Raw genomic sequence first — 14,500 nt, 5'->3', positions numbered from 1 at the left:
AAAACGGAGCTGGAGGAATCAGGCTCCCTGACTTCAGACTACACTACAAAGCTAGAGTAATCAAGACAGTATGGTACTGGCACAAACAGACATATAGATAAATAGAACAGGATAGAAATCCCAGAGATAAACCCACACACATATGGTCATCTTATTTTCGATAAAGGAGGCAAAAATATACAATGGAGAAAACACAGCCTCTTCAGTAAGTGGTGCTGGGAAAACTGGACAGGTACATGTAAAAGAATGAAATTAGAACACTCCCTAACACCATACACAAAAATAGACTCAAAATGGATTAAAGACCTAAATGTAAGGCCAGACACTTTAAAACTCTTAGAGGAAAACATAGGCAGAACACTCTATGACATAAATCAAAACAAAATCCTTTTTGACCCACCTCCTAAAGAAATGGAAATAAAAACAAAAATAAACAAATGGAACCTAATGAAACTTCAAAGCTTTTGCACACCAAAAGAAACCATAAACAAGCCAAAAAGACAACCCTCTGAATGGGAGAAAATATATGCGAATGAAGCAACTGACAAAGGATTAATCTTCAAAATTTACAAGTGGGTCATGCAGCTCAATATCAAAAAAACAAACAACCCAATCCAAAAATGGGCAGAAGACCTAAATAGATATTTCTCCAAAGAAGATATACAGATTGCCAACAAACACATGAAAGAATGCTCAACACCATTAATCATTAGAGAAATGCAAATCAAAACTACAATGAGATATCACCTCACACAGGTCAGAATGGCCATCATCAAAAAATCTACAAACTGTAAATGCTGGAGAGGGTGTGGAGAAAAGGGAACCCTCTTGCACTGTTGGTGGGAGTGTAGATAGATACAGCCACTAGGGAGAACAGTATGAGGTTCCTTAAAAAACTAAAAATATGGGCTTCCCTAGTGACGCAGTGGTTGAGAATCTGCCTGCCAATGCAGGGGACGTGGGTTAGAGCCCTCGTCTGGGAAGATGCCACATGCTGCGGAGCAACTAGGCCCGTGAGCCACAACTACTGAGCCTGCGCGTCTGGAGCCTGTGCTCCGCAACAAGAGAGGCTGTGAGTGAGAGGCCCACACACCACAATGAAGAGTGGCCCCCACTTGCCGCAACTAGAGAAAGCCCTCACACAGAAACGAAGACCCAACACAGCCAAAAATAAATAAATTAATTAATTAATTAAAAAGCAAGTTTAAAAAAAACTAAAACTAGAGCTGCCATTTGACCCAGCAATCCCACTACTGGGCATATACCCTGAGAAAACCATAATTCAAAAAGAGTCATGCACCACAGTGTTCACTGCAGCTCTTTTTACAATAGCCAGGACATGGAAGCAACCTAAGTGTCCATCGATAGATGAATGGATAAAGAAGATGTGGCACATATATACAATGGAATATTACTCAGCCATAAAATGAAACGAAGTTTGAGTTATTTGTAGTGAGGTGGATGGACCTAGAGTCTGTCATACAGAGTGAAGTAATTCAGAAAGAGAAAAACAAATACCATATGCTAACACATATATATGGAATCTAAAAGAAGAAAAAATCGTCATGAAGAACCTAGGGGCAGGACAGGAATAAAGACGCAGACCTACTAGAGAATGTACTTGAGGACACGGGGAGGCAGAAGGGTAAGCTGGGACAAAGTGAGAGAGTGGCACGCACGCACGTACGTATATACACTACCAAATGTAAAACAGATAGCTAGTGGGAAGCAGCCACATAGCACAGGGAGATCAGCTCGGTGTTTTGTGACCACCTAGAGGGGTGGGATAGGGAGGGAGGAAGGGAGGGAGACGCAAGAGAGAAGAGTTATGGGGATATATGTATATGTATATATATAGCTGATTCACTTTGTTATACAGCAGAAACTAACACACCATTGTAAAGCAATTATACTCCAATAAAGATGTTAAATAAATAAATACATAAATAAAAGGGAGACAACAAACATACTGTATTACAAGTCTAATCATTAAACTTGTTAGAATTAAATGAAAGCAAATAAGATCAAGTAACAACAGCTAACATTTATTAGTGCTCAGTACTGTCCCACAGTATGTTAAAAACTAAATATTTTATCTCATTTATATTTATTCTTCACAGTAACTCAGAAAAGTAGATATAACCCTTATTCCTCTTTAAAGATGAGGAATTCACGGCTTAGTAAATGTTAAGTAGCTAATCTGAGATCACATGTAAACAAGAGAACACAACTGGAATCTGAATGAAAAATGGTCTCCAAAGCCATGATTTTAATCACAGCTCCATTTTTAGTTCTTGATCCATGTAAAGGGTTTTAGAGCTATTAAAGCATTTTATGCATGTAAGGAGATTATTATAGTTATTATTATTATTCCTCATAATGGCACTAGTAATAATGACAGCTTCAACCTAGTAACATAATTCTTAAATCTCCAGCATTTAGAAGTGTATCTTCAACATAGCAAGTGATGATGGTGGATATAGAGGACTTTTCCACATACTTAAAATAAAAATCTCAGTGAGCTCCTCTAAATTAATACCTCAAAACAAGTACCCATTCAATGCAGTGCATTCAATGTAAAATATTGTCTTTCAAGGGCAAATATTTTGGCAGGTCAAACAGTACAATAAAATAATTTAAAATAAATAGCCTCAATCCCATTTCACAGAAGTATGTAACCAGAAAACTTCTTGTTATATTAATCTCAATTGTAAAGGATTATTTTGTGATCATGATTATTTGTCAATGTTTATTCAAAACATACAGTGTAGCCAGCATATTCACGTAATCCTGCAACTAGAAAGACAATGTCATTAGAGAAAGAGGAAGAGTCCTTTTAAGATTTCCCCATACTGAGAGAAATATCTCACAAAACTTTGTAGCTCCTTCAGGCTCCTTCATGGCTCACTAAGAAATTAATAACTCCTGAAGACTAATTTAATTTCCAAACTGCCTTAAAAAATGGTGTCCTGGATAGCAGACACAAGTATTATGGCTACCAGAAAGGTGATATGGTTACTCACCCAATACAAATTAGTAAATTGGTACTCTAGACCAGGGCTGCTCAATAGAACAGCAATAATGGGAATACTCCACACCTGCACTGTCTACTAGGTAGCTGCTAGCCACATGTGGCTATTCAGCACTTGAAATGTGATTATGGTAACATAGCAAGTGAATTTTAAATTAAATTTAATTTTGATTAACTTAAATTGCCACATGTGAATTGTGGCTATTATCTTAGACAGTACAGCTCTAGATTAAAAATAACCCCTTGAATTGATTGGCATGAACCTATTCTCAAGATACTAATTTTTCCTGGATGAACTAAAAAAAATCCAGTTCCTATTGTTATAAACCTGAGTCTGGACCCTGGACCCAGAATGACCCCATGTAGGCACTCTGAGGGTCAGCCTGAAACATCACCACATCTTACCACAACTTCCCCGTAGCGATGCTCACCTATATACTCTACCTAACATTCTCCACCCCATCTGCGTCACACAGACCACAACGCATTTTTCAAATAGTCATTGCTTTCTCTTTGCCTCCTCTTAATCAAACTGACAGAAACTAAAGCACATTCCAAAGACATCAAGCAGAGCTGCTAAAATGAAGAGAAGAGAGTGGAGAAGCATGCTTTTGCACTAACCTTTCATGTCTAAAGACATGGATTCAAATATAAATCAAACACTAAAGCTTGGTAGTCACATCCAAAACCCCAGGTGGATATGTATCCTAGTCATAAAACTCTTACAATACGACAAGCTGAAAAATGGAGCAGATGGGAACAATGGGCAAATTTGCTCAATTAAGGCCCACAATCATTAAAAGGCCAGTCATGGACAATCAAAGAGTAATAAATGCCCAAGAGGTATGGGCTTTGATTATTTTCACAAATCAATTCAAACAGAAAGTTACTATGTTAGCAAAAAATTAATTAGGGAAATTTAGAGATGGGAAAGAGAAGATAACGAGGAAGATGGGGGAAAGAGTATATTTCAATATATTAATTTTCTTCCTGTTCCCTACTAAGTCTAAGAAATGCAAGTCATAAAAAATAAGAACTAAACGAAAGACTATTCAGTTTTTTTAAAATTTATTTACTTATTTTATTTTATTTTTGGCTGTGTTGGGTCTTCATTGCTTCCGCGGGCTTTCTCTAGTTGTGGCGAGTGAGGGCTACTCTTCGTTGCAGTGAGCGGGCTTCTCACTGCGGTGGCTTCTCTTGCTGCGGAGCACAGGCTCTAGACACGCAGGCTTCAGTAGTTGTGGCTTGTGGACTCCAGAGCACAGGCTCGGTAGTTGTGGCGCATGGGCTTAGTTGCTCCGCAGCATGTAGGATCTTCCAGGACCAGGGCTTGAACCCATGTTCCCTGCGTTAGCAGGTGGATTCTTAACCACTGCACCACCAGGGAAGTCCCAAGACTATTCAGTTTTGTTTCCTTTTCTCACACTCAATTTTTCCTCAAAGGAAAACTAGGCATGTTCACAAAATAAAATCATTAGAGGTTAATTCCACTAAAACTATTCTGAAAGGATTTGACTTTTTAAAAAATGTTAAACCTAGAAATCAGTCTTTTAAAATTCCATTATTCATACTGCACTTATAATTTAACTTTCAGTTCTATCAATAAGTCAGAATAAGAATATTCAGTACAGCTTGAGTTTGAGGTTCTTTGCTTAATAATTATCTAACATTGTCTCTTTATAGGCCATTTAAATAGCTCATCTTCATTTCACAGCCCTCTTGTCCTATTATCCCCAGGCAGCCAGGACTAAAGCAGTTCTTTAACTGAATAAACTCCCTTAAATTGCAGTTTGAAAATCATCACTATGCTATTTATTTTGGCTCATGGGTACAATGCACGGTAACTATGCTCTGCTATTATTAAGATTAATATACACGTTTTTACTCTTAAGCCACCTTTCTCAACAATTAGAAACAGAGTAAATTCACTGGAAAAATCAAAGTACAACAAGAAAGAAACCATTCAGTTCTAACCACTTAAACCTCATCTATTTGAATACTCATTTCTTTTCTTAAAATGACAGTGTGAGAAAATGAAGTATCTGTTCCTTTTATATGAAAATGGAAACAATAGCATAGACATTTTTTTCCAGGTTTTTAAAGAACCAAAAACAATTTCAAAATATTGTAATACGGTACCAAAGACAATTTCGAAATGTTTTGAGGAAGAGAATGACAATCTAACTCAACAAACTTTTTAATGTGGAACCAGAAAAATGAGAGGAGGAGAAAAGGAGGGAGAGAGCTACTGTGGCATAATTTTAAGGAACAAACAAATACCAAAGTATCATTTTAAATTCAGAGTATACCAAGTATCAAAGTATACTCTCTCTGGTAAGTTTATAAGTTAAGACCACAACAAATATCAAAGTATACTTTTTCTGGTATAAGGCAAGGGAAATACTAAGGAAGCCAGTCTGAAAAATTTAAGAAGCAGTCACTAACCAAAAAAGAAAAACAACAAAAACAAAATCTAAGAGCACAGCCAGATCATTCACATTAGGCAGGTCCTGAACGATGCTTTACTCTAGGCTTATGTATTACAGATGAAAAGGAACGGCATGAACAACGATTCCATAATTGCCAACTGATGACTGCATGTTGTTTCTCTATTAAGGTGGTAACTATAAAATCCAGGTAAATAAAAAATCCCAATTATTTACTATTGCAGTACTTTTAGAATCATAGAATGTGAATAGCTACATGGGACCTCAAATATCATCCATTCTAAACTTCTGATTTTACAGGCTTAGAAATTATTTTCCCAGAGCTGGTAGGATGGCCAAATCTCTGCCTCATACTACAGTGCTCTTCCCACTGAAAAGTGCTTCCAAATGCCCAAGCTTCCAATTTCATCAAACCAAAGCATCATTTATAAAACACATTCAACTTCAACAGCAGCAGGGATATAACAGTTCTGAAACTTCAAACAGCATGACCAACTGCTGTACAGAAAAGAATAAAACATATTAGCCCAAGTGCCAAAAAATTAAAAAACGCTTCCTTCAAAGGGAGAGCAGTTCCTTCAAAAATGCTAAACATGATGCCTTTTTCCCCTTAAGAAGAGTAATTATTGGTTTTAATGGTTTCCATTTAGTCTCTGGGGAACATGAGTTAAACACTAATGCAAGCTGTCACAGCACAGCAACCTCCAAAGGCTCCACTCCACTCAGAAGTAAGAAATAGAATTCTATTAGGGAAAAAGAACTTTGAAAGGAGCTCATCTCCAATTTGCATAAGAAAGACTTATTCTCATTAATTTTTATCCCCATTTTAAAGATTGAGAAACAAATGCATAAATACTTAAAAACTATTAGCCACCCTCAGTAATAGTCAGTGTATAAATTTTAATACATACCTCTTGAAAAAGTAGGACCTTACTTCCCATCCTCTCCAATATAAAGAATTTAGACTGTTGATGATTGCTACCCATTAACAAAACTGTTAAGAAGGCTTCTTTCCAATACCTCATTTAGCGCTGCATATGCTTACTCATCATTTTGAGAGCTGCAAATGTACAATGATAATCAAAAGAATAAATATGAACCCAAACAACTCTTTAAGGAGTTATAGTTGCAACCATAAAAAAAGCTGATCATTATCAAGTCACACCTTTTTCTCCTACTATAAAATTCAAAAGATAAAAATGAGAAATGTATACTATAACATTGTGCTACATTAAAAAGTCCATTTCAAATTCCAATGCTGCATTTACTGCTGTTTGAAAAATGTCAATCAGTTGTTACAAAAATTATTTCTGAAATCTGCATCAAAACTAAATGAGAGGGCTTCCCTGGTGGCGCAGTGGTTGGGAGTCTGCCTGCCGATGCAGAAGACGCGGGTTCATGCCCCGGTCTGGGAGGATCCCGCATGCCGCGGGGCGGCAGGGCCTGTGGGCCGTGGCCGCTGGGCCTGCGTGTCCGGAGCCTGTGCTCCACGATGGTAGAGGCCGTGATGGTGAGAGGCCCACGTGCCGCAAAAAAAATTTTTTAATAAATAAATGGGAAAAAATTAGTAACATGTGAATAGAACCCTATATAATTTGTTTAATATAAGAGAACCTAGGTGGATGAATTGCACAACTATATAGCTTTATATTTCTTGACTCTGACCATTCCCCCTCAAATTCAGAATTTCATTATTATATGAATTATAACGTTCATTCTTGGAGACCTTCAAGATGGCAGAGGAGTAAGATGTGGACATCATCTTCCTCCCCACAAATACATCAGAAATACATCTACATGTGGAACATCTCCTACAGAACACCTACTGAATGCTGGAAAAAGACCTCAGACTTCCCAAAAGGCAAGAAACTCCCCACATACTTGGGTAGGGCAAAAGAAAAAACAGAGAGAAAAGAATAGGGACAGGACCTGCACCTCTGGGAGGGAGCTGTGAAGGAGGAAAAGTTTCCACATACTAGGAAGCCCCTTCACTGGTGGAGATGGGGGTGGCGGGGGGGGGGGGGGAAGCTTCGGAGCCACAGGGGAGAGTGCAGCAACAGGGATGCAGAGGGCAAAGCAGAGAGATTCCCGCACAGAGGATCAGTGCCGACCAGCACTCACCAGCCTGAGAGGCTTGTCTGCTCATCTGCCTGGACGGTTGGGGGCTGGGACCTGAGGCCCCAGCTTCCGAGGTCAGATTCCAGGGAGAGGGCTGGGGTTGGCTGCGTGAACACAGCCTGAAGGGGGCTAGTGCGCCACAGCTAGATGGGAGGGAGTCCGGGAAAAAGTCTGGAACTGCCAAAGAGGCAAGAGACCACTGTTTCGGGGTACACGAGGATAGGGGATTCAGAGCACTGACTAAACGAGCTCCAGAGATGGGCGCCAGCCGCAGCTATCAGCGTAGACAACAGAGACGGGAATGAGACGCTAAGGCTGCTGCTGCAGCCACCAACAATACTGTGTGCAAGCACAGGTCACTATCCACACCTGCACTCCCAGGAGCCTGTGCAGGGCGCCACTGCCAGGGTCCTGTGATCCAGGGACAACTTCCATGGAAGAATACATGGCACATCTCAGGCTGTTGCAAAGTCACGCCTGCCTCTGCCACTGCAGGCTAGCCCCGCATTCCGTACTCCTCCCTCCCCCCAGGCCTGAGTGAGACAGAGCCCCCTAATCAGCTGCTCCTTTAACTCCGTCCTGAGTGAAGAACAGATGTCCTCAGGTGACCTACACGCAGAGGCAGGGCCAAATCCAAAGCTGAACCCCAGGAGCTGTGCGAACAAAGAAAAGAAAGGGAAATTTCTCCCAGCAGCCTCAGGAGCAGTGGATTAAATCTACACAATCACCTTGATGTACCCTGCATCTCTGGAATACCTAAAGAGACTGAATCATCCCAAAATTGAGGCGGCAGACTTTGGGAGCAACTGTAGACTTGGGGTTTGCTTTCTGCATCTAATTTGTTTCTGGTTTTAGTATTTAGAGTTTATTATCATTGGTAGATTTGTTTATTGATTTGGTTGCTCACTTCCTGTTTCTATTTCAATATATAGATATTTTTTTTTCCCTTTTCTCCTTTTGTGAGTGTGAATGTGTATGCTTCTTTGTGTGATTTTTGTCTGTATAACTTTGCTTTTACCATTTGTCCTAAGGTTATTTCTGACTGTTTTTTTAATTACATTTTATTTTTAATAATTATTTTTATTTTAATAACTTTATTTTATTTTTTTCTTACTTTCTTTTTTTTCTCCCTTTTCTTCTAAACCATGTGGCTGACAGGGTCTTGGTGCTCCGGCCGGGTGTTAGACCTGTGCCTCTGAGGCGGGAGAGCCGAGTTCAGGACACTGGTCCACCAGAGACTTCCCGGCTCCACGTAACGTCAAACAGCGAAAGCTCTCCCAGAGATCTCCATCTCAACGATAACACCCAGCTCCACTCAATGACCAGAAAGCTACAGTGCTGGACACCCTACGCCAAACAACTAGCAAGACAGGAACACAACCCCACCCATCAGGAGAGTGGCTGCCTAAAAATACAGTAAGGTCACAGGCACCACAAAACACACCACCGGACACGGTCCTGCCAGCCAGAAAGACAAGATCCAGCCTCATCCACCAGAAGACAGGTACCAGTCCCCTCCATCAGAAAGCATACACAATCCACTGATCCAACCAGAGCCACTGGGGGCAGACACTAAAAACGATGGGAACTAAGAACGTGCAGCCTGCGAAAGAAGACCCCAAACACAGTAAGTTAAACAAACTGAGAAGACAGAGAAACACACAGCAGATGACGGAGTAAGGTAAAAATCCATCAGACCAAATAAATGAAGAGGAAAGAGGCAGTCTACCTGAAAAAGAATTCAGAGTAATGATAGTAAAGATGATCCAAAATCTTGGAAATACAATGCAGAACAAACAAGAAAGTTTTAACAAGGAACTAAAAGAACTAAAGAGCAAACAAACAATAATGAACAACACAATAAATGAAATTTAAAATTATCTAGAAGGAATCAACAGCAGAGTAACTGAAGCAGAAGAACAGATAAGTGACCTGGAAGGTAAAATAGTAGAAATAACTACTGCAGAGCAGAATAAAGAAGAAAGATTGAAAAGAATTGAGGACAGTCTCAGAGACCTCTGGGAAACATTAAATGCAACAATATTCGAAATATAGGGGTCCCAGAAGAAAAAGAGGAAAAAAAAGAGACTGAGAAAATATTTGAAGAGATTATAGTGGAAAACTTCCCTAATATGGGAAAGGAAATAGTCAATCAAGTCTAGGAAGCACAGAGAGTTCCATAAAGGATAAATCCAAGGAGAAACATGCCAAGACACATATTAATCAAACTATCAAAAATTAAATACAAAGAAAAAATTAAAGGCAGCAAGGAAAAAACAACAGAAACATACAAGGGAATCCCCATAAAGTTAATAGCTGATCTTTCAGCAGAAACTCAGCAAGCCAGAAGGAGTGGCAGGACATATTTAAAGTGATGAAATTAAAAAACCTACAACCAAGCAAGGATCTCATTCAGATTCGATGGAGACATTAAAACATTCACAGACAAACAAAAGCTAAGTGAATTCAGCATCACCAAACCAGCTTTACAACAAATGCTACAGGAACTTCTCTAGGCAGGAAACACAACAGAAGGAAAAGACCTACAATAACAAACCCAAAACAATTAAGAAAATGGTAATAGGAACATACATATTGACAATTACCTTAAATGTAAATGGATTAAATGCTCCAACCAAAAGACACAGACTGCCTGAATAGATACAAAAACAAGACCCATACATATGCTGTCTACAAGAGACCCACTTCAGACCAAGGGACACATACAGACTGAAAGTGAGGGGATGGAAAAATACTCCATGCAAATGGAAATCAAAAGAAAGCTGGAGTAACAATTCTCGTATCAGACAAAATAGACTTTATAGACTACCACAAGAGACAAAGAAGGACACTACATAATGATCAAGGGATCCAGCCAAGACAAAGATGTAACAATTGTAAATATTTATGCACCCAACATAGGAGCACCTCAATACATAAGGCAAATGCTAACAGCCATAAAAGGGGAAATTGACAGTAACACAACCATAGTAGGGGAATTTAACACCCAACTTTCACGAATGGACAGATCATCCAAAATGAAAATAAATAAGGAAACACAAGCTTTAAATTATACATTAAACAAGATGGACTTAATTGACATTTATAGGACATTCCATTCAAAAACAACAGAATACTCTTTCTTCTCAGTGCTCATGGAACATTCTCCAGGATAGATCATATCTTCGGTCAAAAATCAAGCCTTGGTAATTTTAAGAAAATTGAAATTGTATCAAGTATCTTTTCCAAACACAATGCTATGAGACTAGATATCAATTACAGGAAAAAAACTGTAAAAATACAAACACATGGAGGCTAAACAATATGCTACTAAATAATCAAGAGATAACTGAGGAAATCAAAAAATACCTAGAAACAAATGACTGAAAACATGATGGCCCAAAACCTACGGGATGCAGCAAAAGCAGTTTTAAGAGGGAAGTTTATAGCATTACAATCCTACCTCAAGAAGCAAGAAAAACCTCAAACAACCTAATCTTACAACTAAAGCAATTAGACAAAGAAGAACAAAAAACCCCAAAGTTAGCAGAAGGAAAGAAATCATAAAGATCAGATCAGAAATAAATGAAAAAGAAATGAAGAAAACTATAAAAAATATGAATAAAACTAAAAGCTGGTTTTTGGAGAAGATAAACAAGATTGATTAACCATTAGACAGACTCATCAAGAATAAAAGGAGAAGACTCAGATCAACAGAATTAGAAATGAAAAAGAGAAGTAACAACTGACACTGCAGAAACACAAAGGATCAAGGGAGATTACTACAAGTAACTATATGCCAATAAAATGGACAACCTGGAAGCAATGGATAAATTCTTAGAAACGCACAAACTTCTGAGACTGAACCAGGAAGAAAGAGAAAATATAAACAGACTATACACAAGCACTGAAATTGAAACTGTGATTAAAAATCTTCCAACAAAGGCCAAGGACCAGATGGCTTCACAGGCGAATTCTATCAAACATTTAGAGAAGAACCAACACCTATCCTTCTCAAACTCTTCCAAAATATAGCAGAGGGAGGAACACTCTCAAACTCATTCTAGGTAGCCACCATCACCCTGATACCAACACCAGACAAAGATATTACAAAAAAAGAAAAGTACAGACCAATATCACTGATGACCATCGATGCAAAAATCTTCAATAAAATACGAGCAAACAGAATCCAAAGGCACATTAAAGGGATTATACACCATGATCAAGTGGGGTTTATCCCAGAAATGCAAGGATTCTTCAATACATGCAAATCAATGTGATACACCACATTAACAACCTGAAGGATAAAAACCATATGATAATCTCAATAGATGCAGAAAAAGCTTTCAACTAAATTCAACACCCATTTTTGATAAAAACTCTCCAGAAAGCAGGCACAGAGGGAACTTACCTCAACATAATAAAGGCCATATATGACAAACCCACAGCCAACATCCTTCTCAATGGTGAAAAACTGAAACCATTTCCACTAAAATCCTGAACAAGACAAGGCTGCCCACTCTCACCACTCTTATTCAACATAGTTTTAGAAGTTTTAGCCACAGCAATCAGATTAGAAAAAGAAATAAAAGGAATGCAAATCGGAAAAGAAGAAGTAAAGCTGCCACTGTTTGCAGATGACATGATACTATACATAGAGAATCCTAAAGATGCTACCAGAAAACTACTAGAGCTAATCACTGAATTTGGTAAAGTAGCAGGATACAAAATTAATGCACAGATATCTCTTGTATTCCTACACACTAATGATGAAAACTCTGAAAGCGAAATTAAGGAAACAGTCCCATTTACTATTTCAACAAAAAGAATAAAATACCTAGGAATAAACTTACCTAAGGAGACAAAAGATTTGTATGCAGAAAACTATAAGACACTGATGAAAGAAATTAAAGATGATACAAACAGATGGAGAGGTATACCATGTTCTTGGATTGGAAGAATCAACATTGTGAAAATGACTATATTACCCAAAGCAATCTACAGATTCAATGCAATACCTATCAAACTGCCAATGGCATTTTTCATAGAACTAGAACAAAAAATTTCACAATTTGTGTTGAAAAACAAAAGACCCTGAACAGCCCAAACAATCTTGAGAAAGAAAAACGGAGCTGGGGGAATCAGGCTCCGTGACTTCAGACTATACTATGAAGCTACAGTAATCAAGACAGTATTGTAGTGGCAGAAAAACAGAAATACAGATCAATAGAACAGGATAGAAAGTCCAGAGATAAACCCACACACATATGGTCACCTTATTTTTGATAAAGGAGGCAAAAAAAATACAATGGAGAAAAGACAGCCTCTTCAATAAGTGGTGCCAGGAAAATGACAGCTACATCTAAAAGAATGAAATTAGAACACTCCTTAACACCATACACAAAAATAAACTCAAAATGGATTAAAGACCTAAATGTAAGACCAGAAACTATCAAAGTCTTAGAGGAAAACACAGGCAGAACACTCCATGACATAAATCAAAGCAAAATCCTTTTTGACCCACCTCCTAAAGAAATAGAAATAAAAATAAACAAATGGGACCTAATGAAACTTCAAAGCTTTTGCACACCAAAAGAAACCATAAACAAGACAAAAAGACAACACTATGAATGGGAGAAAATATTTGCAAATGCAGCAAGTGACAAAGGATTAATCTCCAAACCTTACAAGCAGCTCAAGCAGCTCAATATCCAAAAAACAAACAACCCAATCCAAAAATGGTCAGAAGACCTAAATAGACATTTCTCCAAAGAAGATATCAGACTGCCAACAAACACATGAAAGGATGCTCATCATCACTAACCATCAGAGAAATGCAATCAAAACTATAATGAGGTATCACCTCACACCAGTCAGAATGGCCATCATCAAAAAATCTAGAAACAGGGGCTTCCCTGGTGGCACAGTGGTTGAGAGTCTGCCTGCCGATGCAGGGGACACAGGTTCATGCCCCAGTACGGGAAGATCCCACATGCCGTGGAGCAGCTGGGCCCATGAGCCATGGCCACTGAGCCTGTGCATCCGGAGCCTGTGCCCCGCAACGGGAGAGGCCACAACAGTGAGAGGCCTGCGCACCGCAAAAAAAAAAAAAAAAAAAAAAAAAATCTATGAACAATAAATGCCGAACAGAGTGTGGAGAAAAGGGAACCCTCTTGCACTGTTGGTGGGAATGTAAACTGATACAGCCACTATGGAGAACAGTATGGAGGTTCCTTAGAAAACTAAAAACAGAACTACCATATGACCCAGCAATCCCACTACTGGGCATATACCCTGAGAAAACCATAATTCAATAAGAGTCATGTTCCACAACGGTCATTAAAACACTATTTACAATAGCCAGGACATGGGAGCACCCTAAGTGTCCACTGACAGATGAATGGATAAAGAAGACGTGACACATATATACAATGGAATATTACTCAGCCATAAAAGGAAACAAAATTGAGTTATTTGTAGTGAAGTGGATGGACCTAGAGTCTGTCATACAGAGTGAAGTAAGTCAGAAAGAGAAAAACAAATACTGTATGCTAACACATATATATATGGAATCTAAAACAAAAAAGTTGTAAAGTGCTTGGCATTAAAACTTTCTCCAGACGTAATAGAGTCATCCGTAACTAATAAGATCACAAAGGAAAATTACATGTAAAAATTAAAAGAAAGTCTCTTAATAAAAGTATTGTAAAAGCACCTTTAAACAGTATCTAACATAGTACTTTTTGAACAGATATTCACAACATAAGTTACACTACTGTGATTTGAGAATAGAATTGAACTTAGAAATACAAACATTAAATGAAAACACTTCATTAACACAATTTTGAAAAAAAGAGGTAATAACTCAGTCAATTTACAAAAAGAGAGGTGGGGTGGAGTGAGG

At 38.4% G+C, this 14,500-nt stretch overlaps 1 protein-coding gene across 5 annotated transcripts in view; it reads right to left on the bottom strand.

The window, feature by feature from the left end:
* The window catches only part of PIK3C3 (phosphatidylinositol 3-kinase catalytic subunit type 3), a 157,737-nt gene that overhangs the window by 128,134 nt on the left and 15,103 nt on the right, over window positions 1-14,500 (bottom strand). The window lies entirely within an intron of this gene.

This window comes from Aethalodelphis obliquidens, unplaced genomic scaffold (genome assembly GCF_003676395.1).
Source record: "Aethalodelphis obliquidens isolate GAN/ISIS:26980383/991018 unplaced genomic scaffold, ASM367639v1 scaffold32, whole genome shotgun sequence".
In the NCBI taxonomy this organism is placed as follows: Eukaryota; Metazoa; Chordata; class Mammalia; order Artiodactyla; family Delphinidae; genus Aethalodelphis; species Aethalodelphis obliquidens.
The sequence above is the reverse complement of the archived record's forward strand: the minus strand, read 5'-3'. Positions and strand labels throughout refer to the sequence as shown.